Source organism: Macaca nemestrina, chromosome 11, assembly GCF_043159975.1.
Source record: "Macaca nemestrina isolate mMacNem1 chromosome 11, mMacNem.hap1, whole genome shotgun sequence".
NCBI classification, from domain to species: Eukaryota; Metazoa; Chordata; class Mammalia; order Primates; family Cercopithecidae; genus Macaca; species Macaca nemestrina.
Window position 1 is genome coordinate 86,729,251 of NC_092135.1, and position 17,905 is coordinate 86,747,155.

Sequence of the window (17,905 nt, forward strand, 5' to 3'; positions counted from 1 at the left end):
GTGACCACTTTTATCTATACCAAACAAAAATATTATAACCTCCACCTCCCGGGTGCAAGCGATTCTTCTGTCTCAGCCTCCCCAGTAGTTGGGCTTACAGAAGCAGGTGGACACCACCACAACACCGGGCTAATTTTTATATTTTTAGTATATATTTTTATTCTCAAGGATATACTTAGTGCTAAGTAAGTGATGAGTGGATATGTGTTTTAAGATAAATGAATGTATAAATCAATTCTGTATAATATCAGTGGGTAGTACCAAAGAGTGTAAGTTGGGCAGAGGAAATTTTGCAGTAAATTGTTAACTATAACAGCATTTTATTAAAAGAATGGATATTTATCTGGCGGTTGAATTGTAGAAAATATTGCTTCACTGCATGAGGGATTGGACTGGATAGTATCTAAACAATAATCACCATAATAACATACTAGTAGCAATGGCTTTATTCCTTTATCACCTCCCACAACAATTAATGAATGCATATTATGGGTCAGGGACTGTGCTAAGTATTTTTAAAAATGATGTCATTTACCAGGAAAAAAAAGGAGTGCGTCTTGAGATAAATATATTGACTTGTCTTTGTGCAGCATGACTGAGTAAAAAGAAACTTAATTTGATCTATTTCTGAACTTTTGCTTTTCCAACTATTTTGCCACATCTCTGCATTCCTATAATAGCTTAGATCCAGAGCCCTGACCCCACAGAATCTCTCACCTGATGACTGTGTAGCACAAAACACTGAAAAAACTAGGGCTAAGACTTAGGCCAAGGTCAAGAGAAAAGGAAAATTGAGAGGGCATCATGAAAATAACATGGATTCCTGAAATTCAGAGATCTGGGGAAAGAGGAACAAGAGCTGAGAGATTCAGGTTAGTGAGAGAGAGCAAAAGGTCTACACCTTTTGATGGAGCTAGCTGAGCAACCTTTAACCTCTTAAAAAAAAAAAAAAAAAAAAAAAGAGTAGTTTTTCTTCCAGATTTCAGCAACAAAGAGGTCTCCTTGATCCCTCTCATCCATTTGGCACCACTCTCAACCCCATTCATTTTACCTGCACCCTCTTGTCTAAAATTCTTTTAACTAGAAAGAAAGCTTTTCAGTTTACAATAAAACATAAAAGTTGGGGAATTATGCCTTGGAAGCACAATAATCCTTAAAGTTATTACATTATAAATACCCAAATGTTGTTTTTTTTTTCCAGAAAGTAAAATGATTACCAAACTGTACTACATAATTTCCTGAATACATTTATAAGATATTTGTCTTCCTACCTCTTGTGTTAGCCTAGAGCATAAATAGAAGAAATTTGAATTTGAGACCAAGCCGTGGAAGTAGTAAGATAGGAGTACATTAGACCACGAGATGTAATGAAAGTGAATCTTCCAAATGCCATTATTGCCACTCTAACTGAGACAAGAAATAATATGCCTTGGAGATTGCAGAGAAAGGCATGTAATTCATCAGGACTCAGTCAACCCCACTAGGAATTCCGTCCTTCCTTTCCCAGTCATGATACGCTTTGCTGCTCCCATCTCTCCTTTAAATGACACCCATACTTAGCTCCATAATAAATTTTCTTTACCAGGGCACGGTTATATTAGAAACTTCTTTTTAGTAATACTTCTCATTGTTTAAAAATTTTATTTTTTATACTTCAAATTATATTGGCTTTAATTTAAACTAGATCCTGACTTATTCTGAGGTGAATGAGAAAAGGAAAATGTGACTGTTGTTTTCTATTTCCCAATAGTTTGTAAATCTCATCATGTGGTAATATCTGATATTTTTCAAATAGTTTTTTTTTTTTTTTGCTAACAAAGTATAAACTACCAAATATCAAAGTGATTCTAGATATTTGTAGCAGATTACTTAGAAAATTCTGTTGTATTTTTTTTCCTGTCAGAATACCCTGGAGTCATAAGCTTTATTTAATTACAATTTTGACAGTGCGTAATATTTTATATACTCTTTGGTGTCCCCATCTCTCCATTAAATGACACTCATACTAATCTAGGTGTTATTTTGTTTATTTATTTTTTATATTTTATTTTCTTTTATTTTGAGATTGAGTTTCGCTCTTGTTGCCCAGACTGGAGTGCAATGGCGAGATCTCGGCTCACTGAAACCTCCGCCTGCTGGATTCAAGCTATTCTCCTGCCTCAGCCTCCTGAGTGGCTGGTATTACAGGCATGCATCACCACACCTGACTAATTTTGCAATTTTAGTGGAGACAGTGTTTCTCCATGTTGGTCAGGCTGGTCTCGAACTCCCAATCTCATGTGATCCCTCTGCCTCCTCGGCCTCTCAAAGTGCTGGGATTACAGGCATGAGCCACCACACCCGGCCTCGCTGGGTGTCATTTATATGATAATATCAGTAGATAGAAAAGTTGATGTTGACCAGTAAATTGATCTGTGGATGTTAAATATCATTTTTGGAAATATGAGGTATAATGTATGGAGTATTGTTGTTTTTAAATGTATCTGAATTATAGTCATGTTTCAGCATGACAACGGACAAAATTCAACATCTCTCATAAAGGAATTCAGTTTGGTCTGACTAATATAGTTATCTTTGTGTCACATAACACAACTCTCAATCCAAAAGTCAACATCTCACATGCTTGTTCTTGTTTTCATGACCCTCAGTTCTAGCTAAGATCAGAAGGATTATGTGTGGATGCAAATAGACTTAAGTAGTGAATTATTTTTTAAAGGAAATCTCTAACAGAAATCAAAAATAATTTTTTATAATAATGTAATGTCTGACTCAGCTGAACCTGCAATATTCTATCTGACAAAGTAACTACAGTAAAAGAAGACAGAGAGGCCCCATTTACTCATGAGATAACTTGGTGTACAACTACTTTATTAACTGGTTTTAATGTGCACATTGGTTCCCGGAAAATAAACATCTATTTCAGGTTTGGAGATGTGATGTGCTCCCCTTCAGGTTCTGACTGAAAAAGACAACTTGTAAATGGGGCCTCACTGACTCAGGCTCTAATTCTGGAGAGTTTCACTGTTATTGGAATAAAAATCATCAGAGAATAAAAGTCAAATGCAAAAAGATTCTTTGACAGTCTAGAGTAATCCTAGAGGTTACTAGAGGTAGTAATGTTGTACATGCTTCTTAGGACCCATAACGAAAATATGTGCCTAAGAGTTCGTGTATTTTACATTAATTGATCAAAGTGTCATATCCCAAAGGTATCTTTCTAAGTTTTCATAGTATTTTTAAGATTTCAAGTAATTCAAATGTGAAGATTTCTCTTTGAATTTCTTAACTTAATAAACTTATTTGATAACCTATTAAACAGAAGGCACTCCAGGGTTCCAAGAGGATAAATATGTAGCCAGCTCCTAGAAACTTATAGCCTATTCAAATCAACTACATAAAATCACACTAAAATAATTACTCGCCTAAACTAGATATATAAAGATAATATAGTATTTGATTCTTTGTTCATAACAAATAAAGCTCTATAAAGTGTGATTGCTAGATATTCTTTTTTTCTTAAAGATCAAAGATTCACCTTTCTAATATTTCTCAGTTATTCAATATCCATGAACCATTAAAAGAGATGGAAATGAATTTTTTTATTTTCTGAATTTTCTATTTACAATTTTAAATTCAGGGGTACATGTGCAGGATGGGCAGGTTTGTTACATAGAGGGGCCTGTTGGAGGGTTGGGGGTGGGAGGAGGGAAAGAATCAGGAAGAATAGCTAATGGATGCTGGACTTAATACTTGGGAAATAAATCTAAAATATGTGTAGTCCTTTAATGATATTCTTGAGGACAGTACAGAGCCATCACTTTTAGATGACTAAACACATGCCTGAAGCTCAGAGACTGACATAAACCAGCCCTTAATTTTTTCCCCAGCAACATAATCATCCATACCATGATCACATCAGATGGGCAACAGAGACCACCTTATCTCTTTGGTCACCTTCTTTCTTCTTCCATTTTCTAGGTCTTTTCAGATTACAATTATTTGCTTTATAAACTACTCGAAGTATATTACCTTAGAAACACAATTTATAAATATTTAGGCATTCTAATTTTAATTTCCAAGCATCCTTCAATGATTGGATAATATATTTCCCTATGTAACCCAAATGTTCCAAATCCTCTTGCTTTCATCTAATGTAACTGTATTAAGTCCAGAAGCCTTGGCCATAATTCCAGGGATTACCGAGATACATATTTTTTCTCTTGTTCACTCTCCTCTCTTCTGAACTTCTGGCTTTTCTTTAATCACCACTGCCTCATTGCTCATTTGCTCATGCTGGGTGTTGTCCTCTCCCTATACCACTTGGTCCCAAGTTGGAACATAAACCGTCCCTAAGGCTCTATTAACACACAGCTATCGTGTGTGTCTGACTGCACTGAAGCCTTTGGAGATGACGGAGAAGAATCACAATGTAGGACATGAAATAATCTAAAACTGGATATAGACATTGTGTTTCTTAAGTTTTATGTTCATTCCCATTAAAGAGAGCTCTTTTGTGCCTGTCCTCCTCCTTAGGTATAAGCCTGTTCTGATGGCTCTGGGGCCTGGTCACTCAGAACTGAATGATGCCCACTGCTTGCCATCCCTACTCCCCACCCCACTAAACAGTAATTTGTGGAATGTGAAATAAATCAAACAAAACCAAAACATTATCTCTCCAAGGTTAAAACCTTTTACTTCACTATCCAGGGAATTTGTGTATTTTCTTAACTTTTCCCTGTAGATGCTTCACTTTCTATAACTGAAAAGCCTATTAAAGAACTCCCCTAAATACAAGAACAACATTCACCAGAACTAAATTTTGTCATGACATAAGATGGAAAGAATATACAGACAATGCTCTGCGATTTTTTAGTTGACATTTTCCCTCCTCTTTTCACATGAATTTGCTTTTCTGTGTTTGCATAATCTCTATTTCTCTACTCAGAATTTCTAAGAAATGATAATCTTCTCTGGGAAAGAATGGTAGCCAGAAAATCATCTGAAATAAGAGTGAGTCACTTGGAAGTGAAGGACTGGCCTGACTGGGAGGAGTTAATTACACATGACACAAGGGAAACGCAAACCCAAACTTTATATTGGTCTGAGAGCTTAGAGCACCCTTGTCATTAATAACTAGGCTACAAATACATGAACATATCTACAGGCTCCTAGTTTTTTGTCTTTGAGCCCAGAGTTGAAAATAAATCTTTGGCAGTGATCCATTTGCTTCCATCTCTGTGTACCAACTTCGTTTGTCAGAGTTCCCAAGCCAAAGTTATATCCAAATCAAAAGGCAATACCCTAGGTTAAAAAACTGCAATCACAAAAAGCCACTTTTAGCTCCAGAATTTTCTCCTCTTTCCCCGTTTCCCCAAATCCCTCCGGTTTTTCTTTTTGTCTCTATCCATTTCTCTTTTCTTCTTTCCATTTCTCCACTCTCTGTTCCTTAACACAACGTCTTAAATTGAGATTAAAGAGAACAAAAAGGAAGGCTGCAATGTTCATTGTCCTTTTCTTCCCTAGGATAGACATTTATACCACACTTTACAACATTTTCCCAGCGCCAATAGGTTTTCTTTTTTCATGACAACTTTGTAAAACTGCATTCCTAAGGTAGTTCATCACTGTTTTTTTATTGCATGCTCTTGAAACTTTCCAGAACTGTTACCAGAAGAGGCTTCAGTAAATGGAGTTAGCATTTGAGCTCTACAGAGTCAGAGTCAAAAATAACAGTAGTCACATGGTTAACAATATTTATACAATACTTAATCGTCTGAGCTCACAAGATAAAGAGCAGGCATTTCACTGTTCATAACATGTTCAGAAAAAGTGGGTTTGTAACAAGGTTTTTAATACCTTGTTCCTGCAAGTGTGCAGGAATGCTAGGTTCTTCTCAAAGGAGAATTCTACATTGATTTAAACTTAGTGACATACAAAGTATGCATCAGGGATATATCTGATTACATAACTACATAGACATCATAATGGACCTATGTCCCCTTTCTTCACACAGAAGTAGATCTGCCTCTAGGCAGCATTGCTTACATTATGAGAAGCAAAATTACTATCATTTTTTCACAAATGTTAATAAAGTAATTAAAGTAAGTAGAAAAATTCAACTTATAGTTTGGAGACTCTTGCAGAGATCGGTAAATTTTAAGAACTTTTAGAATAGGATTTATGTCTGTGTTGCTTTTCTGAGATCTGAAATGAATGTGTGTGTGTGTGTGTGTGTGTGTGTGTGTATGTGTGTGTGTGTGTATTTCCAAAGAGCTAACGTGGCATATCTTCATCCTCAAATTCGCTTTTGCCCTTGGACTCTTTCTCACCCTTCTCCTCCTTAGGGAGACAGAGGAAACAAAAGTACTGTTTCAGCCAACTGACTTTATTAAAGCTTTCTCATCTACGAGGCATGAGAATATGTTTGTGAATCTGTTTCTCTTTTGTTTGGCAGTGAGAAGTGCAATTGCTCTTTAATTAGAACCTTCTGTGTATCATAAATATGGTTTAACCCAGGTGTTTTATCTACCTCCAATGCAAGTGCAAATTAGTGACGTGGGTCAAATGACAATTTTTTTTAATTATCAGACAAGTCAGGAATAGCTAAACGCCAGCCACCAGCGATTCACTGAGTTAAGGAATTTTGCTAATAATTAGAGCAAAAAAGAGGGGAGTAATAAAGGGAGTTCACTGGAAATCACAGTAGACAAGATCATGAGACCAAATGTTGGACTTGATGATTCTGACAATTTTTATCTGTATGGGAATGGGCAAATTTTTTAAGAATACTGGAACTTGATATTCTTATCTGTAAAAATTAGAAGTAGTATTTCTAAAATATTTCACCATATAACTTTTAAGATTATACCTAGTTCTGAGATCCTATAATTCTAATCAACACATAGAAAGACATGAAAAAATAGAAAGAGGTAGACCAATATTTATTAATGGTCGGCTATTATAAGAATTTATGGATTTAAGAAACCCGTATTCAGCCTTCACTTTATCACTGATGTTTTGCTTTTATGTCATTTTAGTAAAAACGTTTGCTGATATTGTCAAGGGATTTCCTAGCTAAAATATAATCAAGAGATCTCTCAGTGTCATTTCTCTTCTAATTGCAGTTCCATCACATTAATCTCTTACAACTAACTGAAAATAGCAATGTCATTCACAAATAGAAAGAAATTTATTTAATCAAACTTCATCGAAAATCACACAATTACCTCCCTTCCTAATGTTTGGCTGTAAGCAAATTCCAAGAGCTGTATCTTTTATTTTTCTTTGTGTTAGTTCCTGTTCATGTGTGGGAGAACATTGGTCAGTGACTCACATTACTGACACACAGCCAGCACAGCTGGATAGGCACAGAATGCATTTCATAATAAAAGGGACAAAGAAAGAAAGATAGAGAAGAAAAAAGTTTACGTGTTTGGTTTATTTTTTAAAATCTATACAACTTAATGCTAAAAAGCAAGAACCAAATTTTTCCAAACAAACAGCTTCAAGGAAAAATAATTTTGGGGGGACTAATTAAAATTACTTTAATAACTCTTAATATGTGAAATACTTCTTTAAGGCAGTTATTCCCTGTGGAAATCTCACCCTCTCCCATGAAAAAGAACCAGATTTTATGACTATCACAAGAGTAAAACTCTAGTGAGAATTTAGAAGTGCACACAATAAAATAAAAATACTCCAAGGCCGGGCGCGGTGGCTCAAGCCTGTAATCCCAGCACTTTGGGAGGCCGAGACGGGCGGATCACGAGGTCAGGAGATCGAGACCATCCTGGCTAACCCGGTGAAACCCCGTCTCTAGTAAAAAATACAAAAAAATAGCCGGGCGAGGTGGCGGGTGCCTGTAGTCCCAGCTACTCGGGAGGCTGAGGCAGGAGAATGGCGTAAACCCGGGAGGCGGAGCTTGCAGTGAGCCGAGATCCGGCCACTGCACTCCAGTCTCGGCGACAGAGCAAGACTCCGTCTCAAAAAAAATAAAAAAATAAAATAAATAAAAAAAAATAAAAATAAAAATACTCCACGATAGTTTTGAACTCTTGAGGAAAATGACAGGAATAGTATTATGTTTAAACAAATATATATATATATATATGTATATATACACATACATATAGATAGATAGATAGATAGATATACACCTCTTTAGAGATCTGATAAATGAATGAACTCAGAAATATCTGCACTCTAGATTTGAAAATGTGAATTAGCTGCCACATAACAATGTCAAAGAAGACACATTTTTACAGAAGAACTTTCCACAAATAAAATAACATTTCCCAGGCCATTAAATGCAAATGACATTGTCACTTATCGTATATTTTGTCTATGCTGTATAGAAGTTAAATGAAGTTGTTCACTGTATAGTTAAAACTAAAGGTTTCAGGATATGAGGTAGCTTACAGCATGTCTATTATCACTAGTAAGAAAATACTCTATAAATTTAAGAGGAAAGATCACTTATTCAGACTATGTTAATACAGTAGACTGTCCTGGCCTAAAATCTTATGATTGAGAAATGAGCGCCATAACCAACCCACCATTTTGACAGAGCTCACCTGAATTTTTCCTTCTGGTGATGAGAAACAATGCCAGAATATCTACTCCAGCCATCTTCACACTTGTGGAGAGAAATTCAATAGTGATACATTTGTAGTGAGGTGAAAGATGTGTTAGCTTAACAACTGATGCAGGGTTTCTCTTTTAAGGAAGATATTGTGTATGTGGAGGGAACATCTTGGAAGGTATTTAGAAGTAGCAAGTGAGACCTTAAGGGCAAGAGAAACTCTGCCTATGACAGAAGACACAACTAAACTGCTTTGTATTAGAAATCAATAGGAACTTGGAGAGAGAAAATAAAAACAAGAGTAATCAACAAAAGATGATTTAACCAACATGATCAGAATCTGAAGCCCAGGATTTGAAAGGAGAGAGGGAACTTTAGGAACATCAATATCTAACATGGAATATTAAATCATGAGCCTTTTGGCAGTATAAATCTCTATATCACCTATCATTCAGTAGTCCTTTACACATATAAAAGTTTCTATAAGTAGTTTGGCATAACTAAGAAAAAGTATAGTGATCCACATCTAAAACGATATAATTCAAAACATAATAATACATGTTGGACATTTAGTTTATCCCTAAACTGATTCGCACTAAGTAGGACTTAGGAGCCAAAAGTGATCATAAATTCTGATGAAACTTGAAAATTCTTGAGATATAGGCTGAACTCAATGGAAAATACATTGAATAAATCTTACTTCATCTCAAAAGGCAGGGAAGTACTGTTGAAATTTAGTTTACATAATTATTTTCTCTTTTTCTGGCCTTCTTTAAATCTAATATTTGGCATGATCCTAAAAATATTGTTTTAAAAGAAAATCTACTGTGGACAAATACAAGCTTTAGGAATAAATTAAAATGTTTAGAGGAATTAACATATCTGTGTAAAATTTTACATGTGTGCCAAATTGATCACCAAGCTAAAACTAGTGGCATATTAAATCCAACATACTAGCTCACACATTTACAATGAAATACAACAGTTTTTGTAAGACTATAGTTTTTGACAATTCAACAAGTGATAACTGGAAAACATGTTATGATAGGCATGGGCAATTTAAAGCTCAGTCTGGACAATCAGTGATAGTTAATCTTAAGAGGATTTCCAAAGTTCAGACAACAAATGATTAAAAATCAACTTCAACAATAGTCAATGATGGCTGAATTTAAGATATTTAAACATGCATTGGAAAATACAATGGAACCAGTTGTAGGCATGGACATTGAGAGAAGACTTATGGATTCAGACAAATTTTTACTCATTCAAATTCCTGTAACATTATTTACCCTATATTACATGTCATAAATTGACTATGTTATGAAATAGGAAGGGTAATATCTATTTTTAAATGTAATAATTATAAACAATGTATAAGATGTTTATACACTTTAAACTGGCAGTTTATAGTGACTATTGTATTATTATTTTGATTTTACTAGTTGTAAGGAAAAGAGAACAGCACAGACTGAAGTATTTATATCTCAATAATTAAACTTACTTAATATTTTCTATTGTACATTTACCTAAAAAGTATAGGACTGATACTTCCATATTTGTATGGAATAACAGTGCTTAAAATATATAAAGCAAAATATTACTGAAATAATGGGACAATAGATAAACTTGTAAAATTATCATCAGAGATGTAAATACCAACTCTACAATAGGTAGACCAAAATTAATAAAGACATAAAATAATTTAACAACACAATAAACTTGAACTAATTAAAACACAAGGTCTCTATCCCAAAGAACTACAAAATAAACATTATTTTTAAGTAGAAAAAATCTTTCACTAAAAATGTATATTTCAAGCCATAAGACAAGTCTGAATAAATTTCAACAACAGAAATCATGCATAGTACAATCCCTGACTACAAAGGAAGAAAGTTAGAAATCGATATTTATAAGAGTAAAAGTCTCCCAATTATTTGTAAACAATGCATTCCTAATCAACCCAAGAATCAAAGGAGAAATCAAAATTTGCACAAAGCAGCTGAAATAATTCTATCACTTATCTATTGATGTGTAGTGATCCACCCCAAAATTTAGTTGTTTGAAATAACCATATTCTTTGCTCATAATTCTACGACTCCACAGTTAGAGTTGGGGAAAAGGAGTGTTGTCTGAGCAATTCGCCTGTTGGTCTCACATGCAGGAAGTTTATATACAATGTGGATCACCGATTTCTTCTCCACATGGTCTTATTTACTAATTAGCTAGCTCAGGTGTCTTAGTAGTTGTGCTTGCCATTTAAAGTAGAATTATTTTAGTTTGATATGACCAATTATTTGGTGCTAATATACGGAAATAAAATTCAATTTAATACCATAGTATCCTGAAAACTTGTCAAATTCACTTATTAGTTAAGTAGGTTTTTTTCTTGGTAGATATCTCAGGAAACATGTCAATTATCAGTAAACAAAATTTGGCTCCATCATTTTCAATGTTTACACATTTTATTTTTTTTTATCTTGCTTCATGAGACTGTGTAGGACCTCTGTCACAAAGTTAAATAGTCGTGGCATGTGCCAGGTTATTGATTTATTGCCTCTCAGCTCCAAATCCACACTTCTTTGTCCTATTCTGTGATACTGTAGCTAGACCATATAAACATTTCTCCTTTGGCAGCTGGCACAATGGTTTACAAACTAATTTTGAAGTTTTAAATATTCAGAGAGATTCCTTGGCTGGGCATGGTGGCTCACGTCTGTAGTCCCAGCACTTTGAGAGGCCGAGGTGGGCGGATCACCTGAGGTTGGGAGTTCGAGACCAGCCTGACCAACATGGAGAAACCCTGTCTCTACTAAAAATACAAAATTAGCTGTGCGTGGTGGCACATGCCTGCAGTCCCAGCTACTCAGGAGGCTGAGGCAGGAGAATCGCTTGAACCCGGGAGGTGGAGGTTGCAGTGGGCTGAGATCGTGCCATTGCACTCCAGTCCTAGCAACAAGAGCAAAACTGTGTCTCAAAAAAATCAAATAAAATAAAAAAATCTGAGAGATGTTGCCTATACACTAAACACTGCAAAAGTTTGCTGAGAGAAAATGAAGAAGACATAAATACATTGAGAGGCCCACCACGATCATGGATTTTAAAAGTTCTATATTGTTAACATGTAAAATCTCCCCAAATTGAAATATAGATTCAGTGTATGCTACCGAGAATTTCAGCAAGGCTTTTCTACTGGAAGTTGAAAGAGTGATTACATTTATATGTGAAATCAAAGGAAGTGTAATAATTAAACAATCTTAAAACACAAGAATAAAGGTGTTGGTCTTACATTATGGACTGGGGCAAAAATCCATTCAACAAATGGTGCCATAACTGTTGTATATCCATATGTAAACTCAATGAATGTCAAACCTTACCTTATAAAATTTATTCTGACTATATAGTGGAATTAAACATGGAACTGAAAATCAAAGAAGAAAACATTATAAAATCTTTTTTTTTTTTCTTGGATAGGTAAAGATGTATTACAAAGGATACAATAAGATTTAGTAATAAAAAAGTGATTGGTTAGACTTCATAAAAATTAAATGCATGTGTTAATCAAAGATACACTTAAGAAAAAGGATAAGAAGGACAGACAACAATAGAAAATAATATCTATACATATATTGGACAATTCAAATCCAGAATGTATAAAGAATTTATACAGCTCAATAATAAAAATACAGACAGTTAAAAATTTATAAAGCAATTGAACCAGCACATTATAAGAGATGGTATAAGAATAGCCAATATGTTCTTTCTATATTCCAGCAGAAGGTTTTGAACCACCTTAGACATGTATGCCACATTCATTCAGGGATTAGTACAATTCAATTTTTCTTAATCTCATCATTTGGAAAGACACATCTGATTTTATCAGAGTAATTGTTAGGATATCCGTATAATTTCTATGTGTTTATTTATTTTCTGTGGAAGTTATATTTTTATATTTTGAAAGATCCTAAATAATTATTGAAGAGGAGGATGGACAGATAGATGATAGATGGATGTAGATGGAGCTAGTTCAATGACCACAAGAATTATCTTGGTTTTATAAAAGAACTAACAACAAATTTAATATTTCCTACTTCCTTTTAATTAAATTTATTATGTAATATAATTCAATAATATATTTTTGCATACATTTTTCTTCTGGTTAATGTTATTGAAAGGGAATATCAGTAAATGAGAAGAGATTCCTGAAAATTGAGAAGAAAAATTAATATGCTTTATCTTCCTTAGCATTCATTACAATGACTTTTATTCTTAAAATCATTTTTCAAGAAGTAAGTTGTTATATACATGTTTAGTGATAATGATCAAGGTATACCATTTAACAAATGCTTGGGTCAGGCACGGTGGCTCATACCTGTAATCCCAGCACTTCGGGATGCCGAGGTGGGTGGATCACAAGGTCAGGAGTTCGCGACCAGACTGTCTCTACTAAAAATACAAAAATTTAGGCTAGCGTGGTGGCGCGTGCCTGTAGTCCCAGCTACTCGGAAGGCTGAGGCTGGAGAATCGCTTGAACCCAGGAGGCGGAGGTTGCAGTGAGCTGAGTTCGCACCACTGTACTCCAGCTTGGCCGACAGAGTGAGACTCCCTCTGAAAAAGACAAAAACAAAAAACAAACAATAAACAAACAAAGAAACAAATGCTTGCAGCCTTGGTTCTTTGTTTTTAGGGTATCAGTAATATTTAAGTTTAGATTGCCTAAGCTTATGACAAAAACAAAACAAAACAAAGTATCTAGCATACCCATTTAATATACCTACTATTTATTTATTTATTTATTTATTTATTTAAGACAGAGTTTCACTCTCGTCACCCAGGCTGGAGTGCAATGGCCAGATCTCTGTTCACTGCAACCTCCACCTCCCGGGTTCAAGTAATTCTCCTGCCTCTGCTTCCAGAGTAGCTGGAATTGCAGGTGTATGCCACCACACCCGACTAATTTTTTGTATTTTTAATTGAGATGGTGTTTCACCATGTTGGACAGACTGGTCTCAAACTCCTGACCTCAGATGATCCGCCCGCCTCAGCCTCTCAAAGTGCTGAGACTACTGGCATGACCAGCCATATTTTGAGACAAAAAAATTCCACTTCCTAATCATGTTCTCTTCAGCTTTAATATTCTCATTTGTTTGTGCTCATTGAGAGTTCATTGATATTCATAACTACCTGCTATCAAAAGATAGGCAGAAAATTGGTACTGCAAAGTCAAATCGTATCCATTAGTCTACCTCTTGTTTCAACTTCCTCTACATCACTCACAGGTCACTGAGGAAATGAAATATTATTTTTGGCTTTCTGATCTTTCTCCCCTCCTTCTATCTGTAGTTCTTGTCTGGTCCATCCACTTTGTTCATGAGTGCAGTACTCTTCATGAGGTGGTGCTTCTGAACATTTTCGAAGAAATACATTTCACCAGGTAGTTATTGTGGTTTCAAATCCACCAAATTATATCAACTAATGCTCCATCATTAAGAAATTTAACATACTCATATTAGCGTTTTAATAAAAATTTAGTATTTTTTTCTGTTGATTAAAAATTAAGGCTCTCGTTCCACCTATTTTATGAAAAATGATACTGAAACGTCACCTTGAACATGATAATTTAAAAAATATACATTTTGGGCTTGTAATTCATTATCGTGTGCTGTTTAGTAATTCATCCATTCAACAAAAGTTTATTTAATACAAAGAAAGCAATTCATCATATGGCAGGTGCACGCTGGAAGATTTTCATTACTAGACTGGCTAGAGAGACATTATATTCACATAGATTATATTCCCACAATGACTACCCAAAGGTAATATCACACTCACACCTCATTATTATAAGAACATGCTAGATTGGAAATTATTTTGTCACAATTGAAAAGTTGAACTTAGACCGATTTATTTGCGTCATAGGAGTGTAAAATCTTCAACATGTAAAAATCTGCTACAGGAAAAGGTGAAACCAAGCATTAAACTGTCCATATGGCTAATACATATGGATAACTGACTCACTGTGCTCTTCTATGACACGTGTTTCTGTAAGATGAATGAAACTGTGTGCAGTTGGGGAATTGGGAGTGATGTCAGTAAAATACAGAATTCAGGTAGGTTCATATGGAATTTTTTTTCTAATGCATCCATCTCTATGTTATAAAGCAATAGCAGTTGAAAGCAAAGTGAAGTAGAAGAATTAAATGCACTAGACCACAGAAGAATACACTACTGTCCATAAGCCCATTCATTCCTGATTTTTTATCTTGGCTCAGTTTGGTCATGTGTTAATGTTTTGAAGTGCTTATTGTATAGTTTTCTCTGGTTATTTACATTGTACCTTTATCTTAAAGGTAAGCCTTTATCTTAAAGGCTCACGCCTTTTTCACACCATCTTTTATCCATCCATAAACATCTTTTTAAAAGGCAAAACTTTATATTTACAATAACTTTTCTTTACTTATTAGAATGTAAAGTCTTTAAAGCTGTACTAATATTTTAAATAAGATAGCTATATTTTTGTTGGTGCTCTGGATTCAAACAAATTTTGTTTGCACAACTCTATTTTTACCATAAGCCCACTTGTATATACTATTCAATATTACGTATTTCAAAATTTTTTAGAATTGCATACACTGTGTTAGATTTGAAATATCTCTGCTGTATAACATTGAAAAAAGGACCATTAAGTAAGTAAAATCCAAACACTTCTGAGAACAATTGGCAGTGACAGAAACATTAATCTACTAATGCTGTCAGTTTGGATGCCAGGCAACTTGTGAATAAAGCAAAATCCTAATGAGAGAAAATGAAAAAGTAGAGGGATTTTAAAAGAGACTTACATCAAAGTGAGAGAAAAATTAATGGGAAACTTTATTTAAAATGCTTCCAAATAAGTGAAAAGAAATGGCTGCTAACAATACACAAGCAGGAATCAAGCTGCAAACTTTTAAAAAATAAAATACTGCATTCACTATAGCTAGACTTGAGCACATATTGAGACTTTAATTAGGTATCAAATGTGACATATGAAAAATTATTTGACTACAAAGGTCATGTTTAGGCAAAAGTGACATTGTGGAATACATTGGATTTGTGCCAGAGAAAACAGAAATAATAAAAAAGAGCCTTTTGATTTATTCTCTTGTTCATCTATTTATCAGCTAATCTACCTATCTACTTACCTTCTCACATGTGCTCATACGCATGGCCCATAAATGTTGCCAAGCATGTTTTGATCTTATTTTATTATTTGTCTTCCTCAGGCCTAAGTACCTATATTATCGTCTGATGCAGGTAGAGGCTCAATAAATATTTGTTGCATAATTTAAAAATCAGTACATATTCCAATTGATTTCCTCGTTTGGAAAGGTCTACTAGATTACAAGTCATATGAGGACAAGAGCAATGTCTATCTTATTCACCATCCCAACCCCAGTGCCTAACATACAGAAGATACTCAATGAATATACAATGAGATAATAAATTCAGGCATTGCCTACCACATAAATCCTGAAAAAGATAGTTTTTAACTTTTAAAACCAGTTTCTGTGTTGCCTTATGAGATTCCTAGACATTAGCTGAGTTCCTTGACTAATAAGACCTACATCTCTTCAGTTATATTCTGGTTCTCCTTTATAGTAAGTTTGTCCAACAAACACTTATGAAATAGGTTGTGTCTTTTGATATCTTTAAAACACTGCTGCCCTATTCCAATAATTCGTCATGGGTGCCCTTGAAGATAGCTGTAACATAATGAATACATGTGGAATTTGAATAACTGAATTAGAATCCTGTCTCTGTTGCTTGTTGGTTGTGCAAAATGCTCAAATTCTCTGCAACTCTCTTTCCTTGTCTATAAAATATGAATAAAATCATACCCATCCCAGAGGATTTCACAAGAAAAATATGAGTTAATTAATACACAAGAACTTCTCAGTAGTAAATCTAACACATATTAAGTGATCAACAAATATGCCCTATGACTGCTACTTTTTGTGATACCATTTCCCCTTTTATTGTTATCCAAGGTAATTCCCTAGATATCTCTTCCACGTCCACTTCTCAATCCCTTAATCCTGCAAACTATTAATGGAAATAAACATATTAACTAATATAATATGTGACTAATCTTACATTTAATTTAAAACTTAACTTTAGAAGATGTAATCCTCCAGATATTCCCATATATACTCACATTTAAAGAATAAATAAAAGAAGGTAGTGGCAAGTAATCCCTGAAAAGTTGCTAATTTCCTTCAAATATTAAACTGTAGAGCACTACCACTTTTATTCATATTCAGAAATGTTTGCTCTTCTCCCATGCATTTTATTTAAATGATGTATCTATCTTTAATTTTATTACTTTTCATGCACGTGGTGACCCACATTTGTTACTGGCAATAAATTATTAATAAACAATGAGTCAGGATATAGCAGCTTCTTGGTAGTTGTTTCATCCATGTGTTTGCAATATGCTAGGTCACGCCATTTGCAGGATGTTTGTATATTCACTAGGGAGCCATGAACAATGGAACTGTTGGAAATATCTGGCTTCGTGGCGTACTATAGAAAATGAAAAATTCTAGAGACAGCTGTGTAATATAAGCAACAGTTGGAGAAACTATGTCTAGAAAAATGCAAGCCTTGAGCTTCTGTGTTATAAATGAACTAGAATAAATATCATGTCTTTTCCTTGTTGACTATCTAAAGTTTATTTTTATAAGATTTGGAGTAAATGTTGCAGTACTGAAATATTGTAAAACAATATAGCAATGCATTCTATTTCTTAAATTATACATACATGCACACATATGTATGTATAGATACACATGCACACACATATATATGTATGTATAGATACACACACATCTCTACTTAATTTTATTATTTTTACATACCCACTATACAGAAGAAAATATATAAAAGCTAATATTACAACATGCAAAAGGAAACTAACTTTTATATTGTGTTCTTTAAGTATAATTTTCTACTAAAACAAACCAGGGTTCTTTGGAAAAAGCCAGATCACAAATCTGGGGCAAAAAAAAAATGCACAAGTTTAACCTAATATATCTTATTAATGGATGGAAAAAAGTATCAAAATCTATAAGCTCATACATGGAAATTTCTAAAGTTTGTTATGGTTGCAACTCATTGCTAGAAATACTGATAAAGAAAAAAGCTCAAATATCTTCCTTTGTGGATTATATTTCAGACAAATCAAACAGTTAGTGTGAGAAAGTTTTTTTTTTCTTTTTTTACATAGAAAAGCCACCGTTAATGGAGTTGGAAGAAATGATAGCATTAGAAGATTATCATTTTAAAATA